Below are 12,040 nucleotides of genomic sequence, written 5' to 3'. Positions count from 1 at the left end.
ATAAAAAACTTCTTCCTTATATCCAATTTAAATCTCTCCTGTTCTAGTTTGAAACCATTTCCCCTTGTCCTATCACAACAGACCCTGCTAAAGAGTCTGTCCCCTTCTTTCTCATAGCTCTGCTTTAGATACTGAAAGGCTGCTATCGTGTTTCCCCAGAGCCTTCTCTTCTCCAGGCTGCACAGCCCCAGCTCTCTTAGCCTGTTCTCACAGGAGAGATGTTCCATCCCTTGGATCATTTCTGTGGCCCTTCTCTGGATGCACTCCAACAGTTCCATGTTTCTCCTGTACTGAGGACTCCACATCTGGACGCAGTACTCCAGGTGAGGTCTCACCCAGTGCAGAGTAGAACACCCAGATGCGGTCATCTTAGCAGAGGACGAGGGCTGTCAAAATGAGTAAAGTCATCTGATAGGGGGATAAAAGTCATTTGTTTGCAAATTCTGCTATGTCATTGGCCCCGGGGACAAGTGAACAGGCTCCAGTCTGCTTTATTTACTGGTCAAATACAGCCAAAGATGCAAGTACCATGGGGCTGCGCGTAGGAGCTGAAGTCCAAGAAAGAAGTGTGATTTCCAACACGTCTCTCCCTTTGGCAGTGCCTGCTGGCTGGGCTGAGGCATTGCTCCATGATGCTTTCAGGCTGCCGCAGTGCTGAGGTGCCAGTTGTCCTCATTTAGGCACGTCCACCTGGCCTTACCGCATCCACTAGCAGGGCTGTGACCCCACCAGACCCTTCCCTACTCTTCTGATCTGAGCAGCGCATGAAAGAAGTCCAACATAAGCTGGGACAGGTACAGTAAGAAGCATGGCACCCACAGCAGGAACACAATGTCTCATTAGTACCTCACGCCTTCCATGAGCAGCAGACCTGTTCTGCTTGAAACAGTTTGTCTGATAGAGTTCTGCAAGTGAGAATAACACGGTCCATCTGGTAGCTCCAGTGCTGGGATCTAAGCCCAGCAGCTTGGTCAAAGTCCAAACAGAAAGTTCAGCCGTAGCTGAGACTCCACATTTGAAGGATAATAGTTTTCCACTCTCAAGCACACTTATGAAGTTCTGCTTAGAACAGAACACAAAGGAGAACAGGAAAATTAATCGGTGTTTCACAGACAAATGCCTTTCTTTGACCAATTATGCTCATAACTTAGCTTGTTCCAATGACACTTCAGCCAAAGGAGACAGAAAATGAGCTCGAAGGGTTTGAGATTATTACAACAAAATGAATTTTCCTAATTCTGCAAGAATTACAGTTACTTTGTTTTTTTCTTTAAGGATATGATGTATAATCTATAATTTAGAGTGGTAATGCTGGAATACCCTGGCAGCGTGCTATCTTAGAGCATCTTTAGGCTATTTACATGAGGATTAAAACAAGTCCACCTGCCCATTTCTAATCACTGATCATAGAAGGACTGCAGGATGAACTAGGTCACCAACAGATATAGCATACCTAGGCATACACGGTATCTCCCACCTTTGAAGCTTTTGACATCTCAATCCCCTGCTGAAGTTCAGTGAAGTGGCTGCTGAGGTCAGAAGGTATCAGAAGGAACAAAAGACAGGCTTACAGACATTCATGAAGAAAGAAGATCCCAGAAGACTTATACCCTTAGATATCAGGGCTTGAAATATAGTTCTTACAGCTTACCAGGACTTGCTACTTCTCAAATAGTCAAACTGTGGTCAAGATTACCAAGCAATTTAGCCAGCTGCCATTCCCAAGTACTATCTCCTTTACTATGAGAACCCCTCTGCCTGGATTTTAGCCAGACATAGCCAGCTTTATAAGAGAAGCAGAAGATTAGGATTTCAGATCTCTCTAATCAAAGGTCCGTATATTGATTGCCACTTTTTCAAACTGTTTGCCCTAGGAACAGATCTCTTTGCCTTCCTGAGAATATGAAATGCTTTTCCAAAAAAAGCACAGATACTTCTTCCTATTTCTCCTTGTACTGTTGTGTCCTTCCAACACAACATCCCTACGCTGAGTGAAGACCTATTTCCAGCTTCCCCCTTGAGCATCCAGACCTGTACATTGCATCTGTCATAGCCCAGTTGCCTCTGGAAGTCCCTTAGAGCCCCGTAAAGCACTGCAGGCTCTGAGCTGTCAGTACCTCAAATAGGATATTCATACTTTAGCTTCGAGTAGCTTGCCAGTGGTGTAAGAGGGAGCTCAGATCATTATCACCCAGTTACCAGCCTGTTCTGCAATGACAAGTCCATCTTTCCTCTTGTTTAATCATGTAGACAACATGGGAATATAAAGAATATGAAAAAAAGATGGCATCAAACATAAGTATATTTTTACGTAATGTTCCTGTAGCTAATATAATACACAGTTCAATGCACTTTACAAGGCAAGCCCTCTAAATTCTGCTACCAAACACCAGAATTCATATGTTCAGCTGTTATAAATCACTGCTGCTGATTTACACCAGCTGAGAACCAGATCATGATTTCCTAATTAAATAAATTCCATCTGAGCTAAAAAAGCCACACTTTTAAAAAGTTTAACTATGAATTATTTTATACAGTTTTTCATTGAAGAGAGACTGGGAAAAGAAAGGAAAAGAAAGGAAAGGAAAAGAAAGGAAAGGAAAAAAAAAAAAAGAGAGAAGAGAAAAAGAAAGGAAAGAAAAAGAAAAGAAAAAAAATGAAAAGACAAGAAAAGATATTCTGACTTCGAGAGTTCAATTCCTTTCATTGGGAAAGAACAGGGAAGTTTGGTAAGCCCAGACTAAATCACTCACAATGATAACAAGGTGATACTGAGAGCGGTAAAACTAATTTATTGAGCTGAGTTTATCTGATTCCAGGGAAAGTGAGTCCTGCTGAGTGCAGCTCTGACTGTGCTTGAGTCTGACAAGGCACACAGTTCAGATGCAAAATTACATTAAGCAGACATAGCCCATTAAGAAGTCAAGTCTGAAAATGTACTTTGTCCTGCCACAGCAAATCCTATTTGAAAACTTTGGACCTTTTAACAAAAATCCACAAGAAGATGTTCTTTTTTCAGGTTTTATTACCTTAATCTTCTTTGTGTGTGTCAGTCCTAATTACAGGTTGATGATAAATATAAACCCAGCTCTCTGGGATTTCTGACATATCGTAACTCTGTTTCCTTGCCTCTGCTGAAGAGATGGAAACACCTTTATCACGAAACCTAACAGAACCAGACTTACATTCATTTATAATCCAGAAATAGTCTAGAAGCAAAGCTGGCAAAGAGCATATATTGCAATACAAAACAAAGGTAAAATACAGTGTAATGCAGGGGTTGCAACCAGTTTGTCTCCGTCTTGCACCAATCCATCAGCAAGGTGATGCCAGGTTAGTTCAGATGTCAATGCAGACACCTGATGTTTCATGAGATGACTCTCAAACCAGGTGTCTTTCTGTAGGAGAGCACCCTGTAAAATATAGCATCTGGTAAGGAAACCTTGGCTGGGATTTGTAGAGATGTGGCACTGAGAGATGTGGTTAGTGGGTATGGTGGGGGGTGGGTTGACAATTGGACTTGGTGATTTTAGAGATCTTTTCATACCTTAATGATTCTATTAATTCAATATCAGTGGAATCTTTTTTGTTGTGCTAGAAGAAAGTGAAATTTTTATGTAATGAAAATGTAATTTAGTTCCTAGACCCGTTCATTTACATCTGCCCTAAACATACATTTGTTTCAACTCTGAAATTAGGAATGAACAATTGATCTGGACTGAAAAAAGAATAAAAGGCAAAAAGATATATTAGTCACTGAGGTCCTTGAGTCTCCCTGTTGAATTTAAGAGCCAAAAAGGAGTTTTGGAGTGCCTTCCCCTGGGTGTTGGATGTTTGGCTTCGGAGTATTCCAGTATATTTGCTGTGATTCCTTTATTCTTATATGCTTCATCCAACATACACACCTATCAGAGCATTTTCCTAAGGTTTTGCCAAGATGTAAGCAACAAGAAATAAGGTCAATCTCATTAGACTGACCAGGATCATTGTGAGAACGATGCCATTGGGAAGATGATTGGTGTATTTCTATGGAGGAAAATTTCTCAGCTTATCTAAGTCTCCTAAAGATAAACCAGGACACTCAAGCTGTTCACCAGACTACACAGAGTAATGGATTTTCATTTATTTATTTATTTATTTTTCCATGGAGAAATCCACTACTAGCAGTTCAGCTCCATGTAAAACACAGTTACTCAATGGCTTCATTTTGTCCTTTGAAGTTTCTCTGTTTACATTTTATTATCTGAAATAGTCTCTTTAATGGCTGGGGGGAAACAAACATGACTTTGTACCACAGCAGTTAACAATACGGGTCATGTTCAGGGGCCATGAGTCTGACATTTGGTTGTAACAATTGGACAGAACTTGGATGGTCTCATTTTCTTTGTGAACTTCATGAAAAGTAACTTCTTTCCTTTCCTTGGAATCATCTGCAGGTCCCAAGACAAAAATGTTCCCTCTAATGGAAAGAAGAAGAAAAAGAGAAACTGACCAGCTCTATTAGGATGTTTACAATACTTGATTTTGCCCATTGTGTTGTGTGGTTTTATTTGGAAGCGTATTCCAACAATTTATGTCAAATAACAGATGTCAGCTGTAATCATCCTGGGAACAGGAGTCATATGGGATTGTGCTCTGGTGAGGCTTAACACTTGGTTTATATAAAGACAAATATGAAAACAGAAGGACCTGTACATTGAACATCAGGAGGAGGATAAATCTCATCTGACTTCCAGCATCTGCTCTCTGGATGTCTGTACAAGACAAGTCATACTAACTCCCAGTGGGCACCATTCATCTTACCCTGATCCCCTGGTTGGAAGCACACCCAGATTTCTAGCCCTCCAAAATCTTTCTTTATTGACAGCACAGAGAGCTGAAGATTGCTGGGCACTCTGCTCTGAGCATATCTTCTGGGAAAGGAGTTGGATCAGATTGAGCTAGAGGTACCTCCCACCTCAACCATTTGGATATTGGGAACAATTTATCCTATGAAAGAGTGGCAATGCATTGGCACAGGCTGCCCAGGGAAGTAGTAGAGTCATCATTCTGGAAGTGTTAAAGAGTTGTGGAGATGTAGCACTGAAGGATATGGTTTATGGGCATGGTAGGAATGGGTTGGGGTTGGACTTGGTGATCTTCCAACCTTAATGATTCCATGATTTTATATTCAGTGGCCTGGCTTGTAGGAGGTAGGATCAACCTGATGCTTGCTTGCTTACAGATGGCTTTGCAAAGCTCATTTTTGAGCATCCCTCAGTTTGTTGGTCCACAGTTACTTGTCAGAGTTATGGAGGGAAGAAAGTGCATTTGAACATCACCATATGCAGGAGTACAATACAATTGGGTGAAGATCATAACTCTTAGATATGCCCTGTGGTGTCCCCTGGGCTTTCCTCCTCCAGCCCAGGTGAGCAGAGGTCTCCTGTGGGGTCAAGGTCCCTCCTGCAGTCCTCTGCAATGCCTCTAATGGCACCAGATGCTTCCCTGCTGCCTGCTGAGAGGAGCCCTATATTCAGCAGAGGAAGAGTTATGCACAGGGGTCAGGGCAAGCTGGGGAGTTGTGACTGCCTTAAATCAAGCAATTTTTTGCAGCTGTCTGCTTGATGCTTTTATGTCAGGCCAAGGGCTACTCCTCAAGCGTGGATATGCAGGGGGGTTTCTTTGCATTTCCAAATGTGAGGATACTTCCAGCTTGTGCTCCCCATAGCTCACAAGCTGCCTGCAGCAAGGAAGGAAGCACCTGCAGAGGTGAGCAGGGAGGTGGTATTTTAATCTATCCATGCCAGATGAGGAGAGCAGCCCTGGTCAGAGCAGTTGGTCTGTTTGGAGTTTAGAAAAGGAAACCGTTTTCCTGCCTGACCTTGGCCCTGGTTGACATATGCAGCACTTTGTAAAATTAATTGCATATTGAACAGGTAGTGGAGTGGAAAGGAGCCACAGGTGGTGCATGTTTACAGTGTCTGCAAGCATCAGAGAGGGGTTTGGGTCCTCCTTTTTGTGATCAGCCTACCAGACCTGAGGGAAATTGCTTTAAGATGCACCTTGAGATTTTCTTTGTTGATTGAGTTGCTGTCATTAATGACTTTTATAATAACCCTTAAACAGCTTAAAAAATTTAGGCTAAGAATTCATAGAATCATTAAGGTTGGAAAAGACCTCAAAGGTCCTCTAGTCCAACCATCAACTCATCATCACCGTGCCCACTATAATGGATGTTCCGTGGAATAGTGAATTTAAACCTCTTTTTCATCTGAAATTCAGTCTGAATTTAGAGAAAGCAGCAGATGCTTGAGGAGGCTGACGCTGAGCTGTTGCACACCCTCAGAGCATGCAGATTAGGACAAATAGAGTTGGGAATATTGATAAGAAATAGCGAATCACAGAATTTTTAAGATTAGAAAAGATCATTAAGATCAGCTAGTCCAACCGTCCTCCTGCCACCAATATTGCCCACTAACCACGGCCTTAAGTACCAAATCTACATATTTCTTGACCTCCAGGGACAATGACTCCACCACCAGATTGAGCAGCCTGTTCCAATGTGTTAATACTCCTTCTGAGAAGTTGTTCCTAATATGCAACCTGAACCTCCTCTGATGCAACCTGAGGCCATCTCATCCTATTGCTGTTACCTGGGAGAAGAGGCCAACCTTTGCATGCAGTTCTTGCTTCCTGCCCTGCTGATGTCCCTCTCACTATTCCCACAGCTTCAGAGCTTTCCTAAAAGTTCATTATTCTCTTTCCCTTCCAGCTTATTCTGCCTTATCTCAGACCTATGGAGATGAAGTTGCCTACTTTTATTTTCGCATCTCCAGTCCAGTTTCACTGTTCATGGCCACCAAGTAATGTTACATCTCCCATTCCAGATAGGGTGAATTTGAGGCCCACTGTTAGCCCTAGGAGATCTGGAAGAAATGCATCTCTCCATTTCAAAAAGCTCACGTTTGTCAGCAGTTCCCACTTAGAGAGATCTCAGGTATCGATAACTGCCCTTCCATCCTCTGAGGTTTTCAGCACTTTGGCCCCAATCCAGAGGAACACTTACACACATATTCAGGTTGTGGCTGTGCTGTGTGGATGGGAAGACTCTCCATAACACAGTCCATGGCAGATTTCATGCTTCAGGTTCCTCTCTGCATGCATGAGGGACCCAGTGTTTGCAGCATTCCTCCTCATGCCCTTGCTTCTAAAATCGTGCAGTTAAGTTACAATCTCTTCTTCTGTTTTATTATTTTTTTAAGGAGACATTGTTAGGTCATGTGGTTTGGGTGAAAACATTGAGAAATTCCACTCAAAGGACCAAAAGCCTCCCTACAACACAGAAATGATCTTTAAAATAATTCATTTACAAGACTGACAAAACACAGTTCACTTACTTTCAACAAAGAAAAACAAAACCAAACTAAAATGATCCACAATGCATACTATTGTTATTCTTTTTATTATCATTGTTGCTCTTATAATTAGAAAACAAAGCTAATGCTGTGTCCCTGAACAGGAGGATAACTTTTGTTCTAGATGAATAAACCATAGCTCTGCTGAGATATTTAATCAAACACTGTCTGACTGATGAAACTGCTCCTGAGGGGAAAACAAAGCAAAACAAAACATGTTGTACATGTTAAAGTCATTAATCTCAGGTGTATTTCAAGTTTCCTGTTCTTTCTTTCCCTCTCCCAAATCTTGTTTTCTACTCCGTCTGCCACATGTAGAGGACAAAGTTTGAGTCTGGTCTGCTCTTATGGCAACACAATAGTGTTTCAGGTCAAGGAAGGCAAATCTCTGAGATGGGATGAGGGTGTTAAGGATATCATGGGTGGTTGTAGAATGTGTAATAAGGAGAATGATTTCAGTTTGGGGAAAAAAATTCAGACAATACAGGATGATAGGACAAGGGGAAATGGTTTCCAACTAAAGAGTGGAGATGTAGACTGAATATAAGGAAGAAGTTTTTACAATAAAGATAACAAAGCACTGCCACTGGTTGCCCAGTGAGGTTGTGGATGCCCCATCTTTGGAGACACTGAAAGTCAGGCTGGGTGGAGCTCTAAGCACCTGGTGGAGCTGTGGCTGTCCCTCTTCACTGTGGGTCATCTGAGTTGGGCCAGATGAACTCTAATGGCCCCTTCCAATTCAAACCATTCCGTGATTCTGATTCTGCTTCCTTCTTGAATTTTCCTTGATGCCCTAGATCCCATTAGAATCTGTTTGCAAACAGATGGTGCAGGAGAAGGAAAAGCCCAGGGCTGAGTTTTCCTCCCACTACCTCAGAGCATCCTTCCAGCACTTCCCAGGCTGGTACCCTGGCCAGGCAGCACACACACACACTGGGATGATGCTGGTGGTTGCCTTCAGGGATCACAGTCCCTTGAGGACTCTTGTATCACCTTCCTGCCAAAGACACCATTCATTGGATCCAGATTTGTCCCTCCTTTTCCCTATCTCTCCCCTCAACAAGGGCTTTTGTAGTGGCAGCACATGAAACACTGATGGGCTGCCTGCTTGATCAGTGATCAGTGTTAACAGTTTGGTGAGTTTATGGTTGGACTTGATGATTTTAGAGGTGTTTTCCAACCTTAATGATTCTATGACTCTAAAACACTTCCCATTTTGCAGACTAAATGAAGGGTTGGATGGGCGTTTTCTACAATGAATGCCATTTGCCTACCTTTGGGGACCAATCTAAATGGTATAAAAATGGAATAGGGTGAGGATGTGGGGAGAATTCATCAAAAAATATAAAGCCAGCTGGTTGAGTGCAAGGTTTAAATCCTCGGATTTGGAAATATCATTAAATATAAATTGTTTTATTAAATCATGGATATTTCTTCAAACGAGTAAATGCTACAAAGCCACTAATATAACACTTTTCAAGATAGCTTGCCTTTTTCCCCCAGGGGTAAGATTGCAATATTTTGAAATAATAATATTTATGGGAATATATCAGCTGTATTTTTCCAGCTAGCGTAAATCAACAGAACTGTGTGGTAGGGTGTGGAGCTGAGCCAAATGCTACCAGCTGTTAGGATCTAGCAGGGCATGTTAGGAGAAAGGGAACATCACCCGACAGAGGCATTCGCATTAATTAGAGTCATTTCATTCAGGAACTTAAAGACCTTTGTGTTTCAGAGTCTTGGAAGCTGCTTACTGCAGAGTTGGTACGTGAAGGTCTTGCCCTGCCATTAATGATACATTTTCCTTGCAGACTCCAGCAGAACTGGTTTGTAGCTGAAGTTCTCACAAATATCTTCTGGGCCACACATGCACAGAAAACTATTTGGCAGCTACGTTTCATTGCAATTGCAATTGGAATTGCTGCTGATGCCAGGAGGAAAGCATCCAAAGCATTAAGAACAAGATAACTCTAATTTGCTGGATGAAAAAGGACAGTGCAACTGGGGATGTTGGTCAAGGTGCAGCCACTCTGGAAAGCAAAGGGCACTGGAAAATTGGGAGTTATGGTAAAATCAGTGTAACAGTGTGGATTAATAGACCCTCCAGTATCGAGTGGGGAGCTGGAAGAGGACAGACTCATCAGTACGATCTTGTGATAGTACAAGGGGAAATGGTTTCAAACTAAAAGAGGGGGGATTTAGACTGGATATAAGGAAGATTTTTTACAGTATGGTTGGTGAGTCACTGGCACAGGTTGCCCAGAGAGGTGGTGGATATCCCATCCCTGGAGACGCAAGGTCAGGCTGGATACAGCTCTGAGCACCTGATGGATCTATAGTTGTTCCTTTCATTGCAAGGGAGTTGGAGTAGAAGACCATTCAAACTCAAATGATTCTATGATTTTATGATAACAGCCTGGGACATGGGCTGGGGCCACAAGGACTCTGGGCTCAAAGAAGCAAAACTCAGATTAAGCCAGTGGCCAAGGATTTTTAGAAAAGCAAGAAGATATTTTAAGCCTGGATGCCTCAAACTACAAATCTCCAAACACCGCAGCCATTTCAGTTCAGCATCTAAAGGTCACTTCCCACCCTCAGGTCAGAGGACTTGCAGATGCCTGGTAGACTTATTCACATCTTCTCTTGCTCTGCAAAGATAAAGTTTCTTCTGGCATGGGAAAAGCAAATGAGGGACAAGGGTCTGACACTGCAGGAGTGAACTGCAGCTGAAAACAATGTGCATACAGAGCATTTCTTCCATCTCACTATTTTTTGCGCCAAGCAAAGACTCAAGACATCAGCAAGGGAGCAGGAAAAAGTCATTACAGAACAGAATTGAAATGCTCAAGTTTTCCTTTAGTCAGAACATCCCCTCGCTTCATCAGAACCTCGAATTAAAAAGAAAATTCCTTAAAAGAATGAAGGCTGACCTTGTCTTTAAAATATCAAACAAAGCCAAATTCTGGCTTTGGGATCTGTGCCACCAACCTGTCTGCATGTCAGCCTAAAGACAACCAACCTCTCATCGCAGCGCGCTGCGGAGACGTTTCAGTCCACCAGTTTTTATGGGGTGACAATTACACAAACCACTGACAAAGTACCAAAGGCCTCTTTCTACCTGCTTAGTGCTGGGGGAGGGAAGGCTAGGAAGAGACCAATTCCAGAAAAGTAACCAAGGTGAACAAAATATCTCTAAATTTACTAAAGCACACAATAATAGAGTATAAAATAGCTCTAATATTGCTAGTCGTACTATTTTCGCTCTCATTTTGCCATCATGCTATTTTCTTCCAGCTCCCAAGGGCTGCCCAGAGGCATGTCATGAGCAGCTGGCTCCTAGAGAGTGGCTGGAAAAGAAGAAAAAGAGGACAACGGTGTTGTTATGGCTGCATTTTCTTCTGGGACAGTGCCTCAATGCCCTGCTTTTCTGTAGGATTGATTTGTACAGCACTTTTCCAGGGGTACAGGCTCCCCAGAAATGTTCTGCGAGACCTCACAGGCTCTGATACCTTCTGCTCCTGGAGCAGATGTCTTTCCTAACACAGATACAGAGCTTGTTGCTTGTAGCAAATATATTTATACGTATAAAGAAAGAGAGAGATGAAGTAATCTTAAGCTAAAATCTCCATTCCACAGCTTCTCAAATTGGAGTCAAGGATCGATATGGGTCCCTTCCAACTCGGGATATTCTATGATTCTATGATTCTCCTCCCTGCATGCAGAAGTGAGGAGCAAACCACCCACGAGAGGCATCAGTCACATTTGTTAATGCACTCTTTGGGGACACTGGGATATTTAAGTGATGAGAGGATTGCTGATACAACAGCAAAATGAGAATGGTGACTCTCCTCCCCTGAGTGCTCTGTTTCTTTGTCTTGATTGTATCTTGGCTAATTCTGCTCAAAATGAAGAGGTTGGGGAAAGAGGGAATACAGGAACTCATCTATCCCACGCCAGCGAGTGCCTCGAGCCTTGTGCCTCTCCCATCCTTGGGAAGGAGACCCAGCTTGCTTTCCAAGTAGGAAAACTTGAATGAAACATAATAAGCTAGCATTCTGCTGTTGCACCAGAAACTTCAGCATTTATTGCGTACTATTGTTAAGGCTTGTTTATAACATAGAGATATATTTACGTAGGAAGAAGAGCAGAGTAAAGCAGGAGATATATCTTATAAATATTTCTGTATGTCCGCATACAAAATAAAATATGTACAGCCACCGATAGTGGTTTTCTCTGCACCAGGGCAGGGTCACATGAAGGACTGCTGTGTTCCCACTCCTTATTTTGGGGAATGGCTGCTACCTGCACGTCTGCACACTGGGACCAGACCAGACCCACCCTGCTCTCTGCAGCGTTTTGGGGCTGGTTCAATAGTTTTGCTTGGGGAAAGACACAGTGGCATCTTTTCCTAAGGATGGGATGGTCCAGTGTGGCAGAGCTAAGAGTGCAAGACCCAAAGGGCAAGAGAAAGAGAGCAGGAGCTTTTTATGTTTTATTATTTTCCACTGGATTTTCACTTCAGTTTCATACTTTATCCTAATGGCTCCACTACAACCCAAGAACCCCATAACACCCTTCTCAGCATGCCCTATTCTCACTGTCTCTGGAATCTGGCTTTTTGGTTGTTTGTTTTCCATGTCTGT

The sequence above is a fragment of the Phasianus colchicus genome, chromosome 1 (genome assembly GCF_987193195.1).
Source record: "Phasianus colchicus chromosome 1, bPhaCol1.hap1.1, whole genome shotgun sequence".
Lineage (NCBI taxonomy): Eukaryota > Metazoa > Chordata > Aves > Galliformes > Phasianidae > Phasianus > Phasianus colchicus.
The sequence above is the reverse complement of the archived record's forward strand: the minus strand, read 5'-3'. Positions refer to the sequence as shown.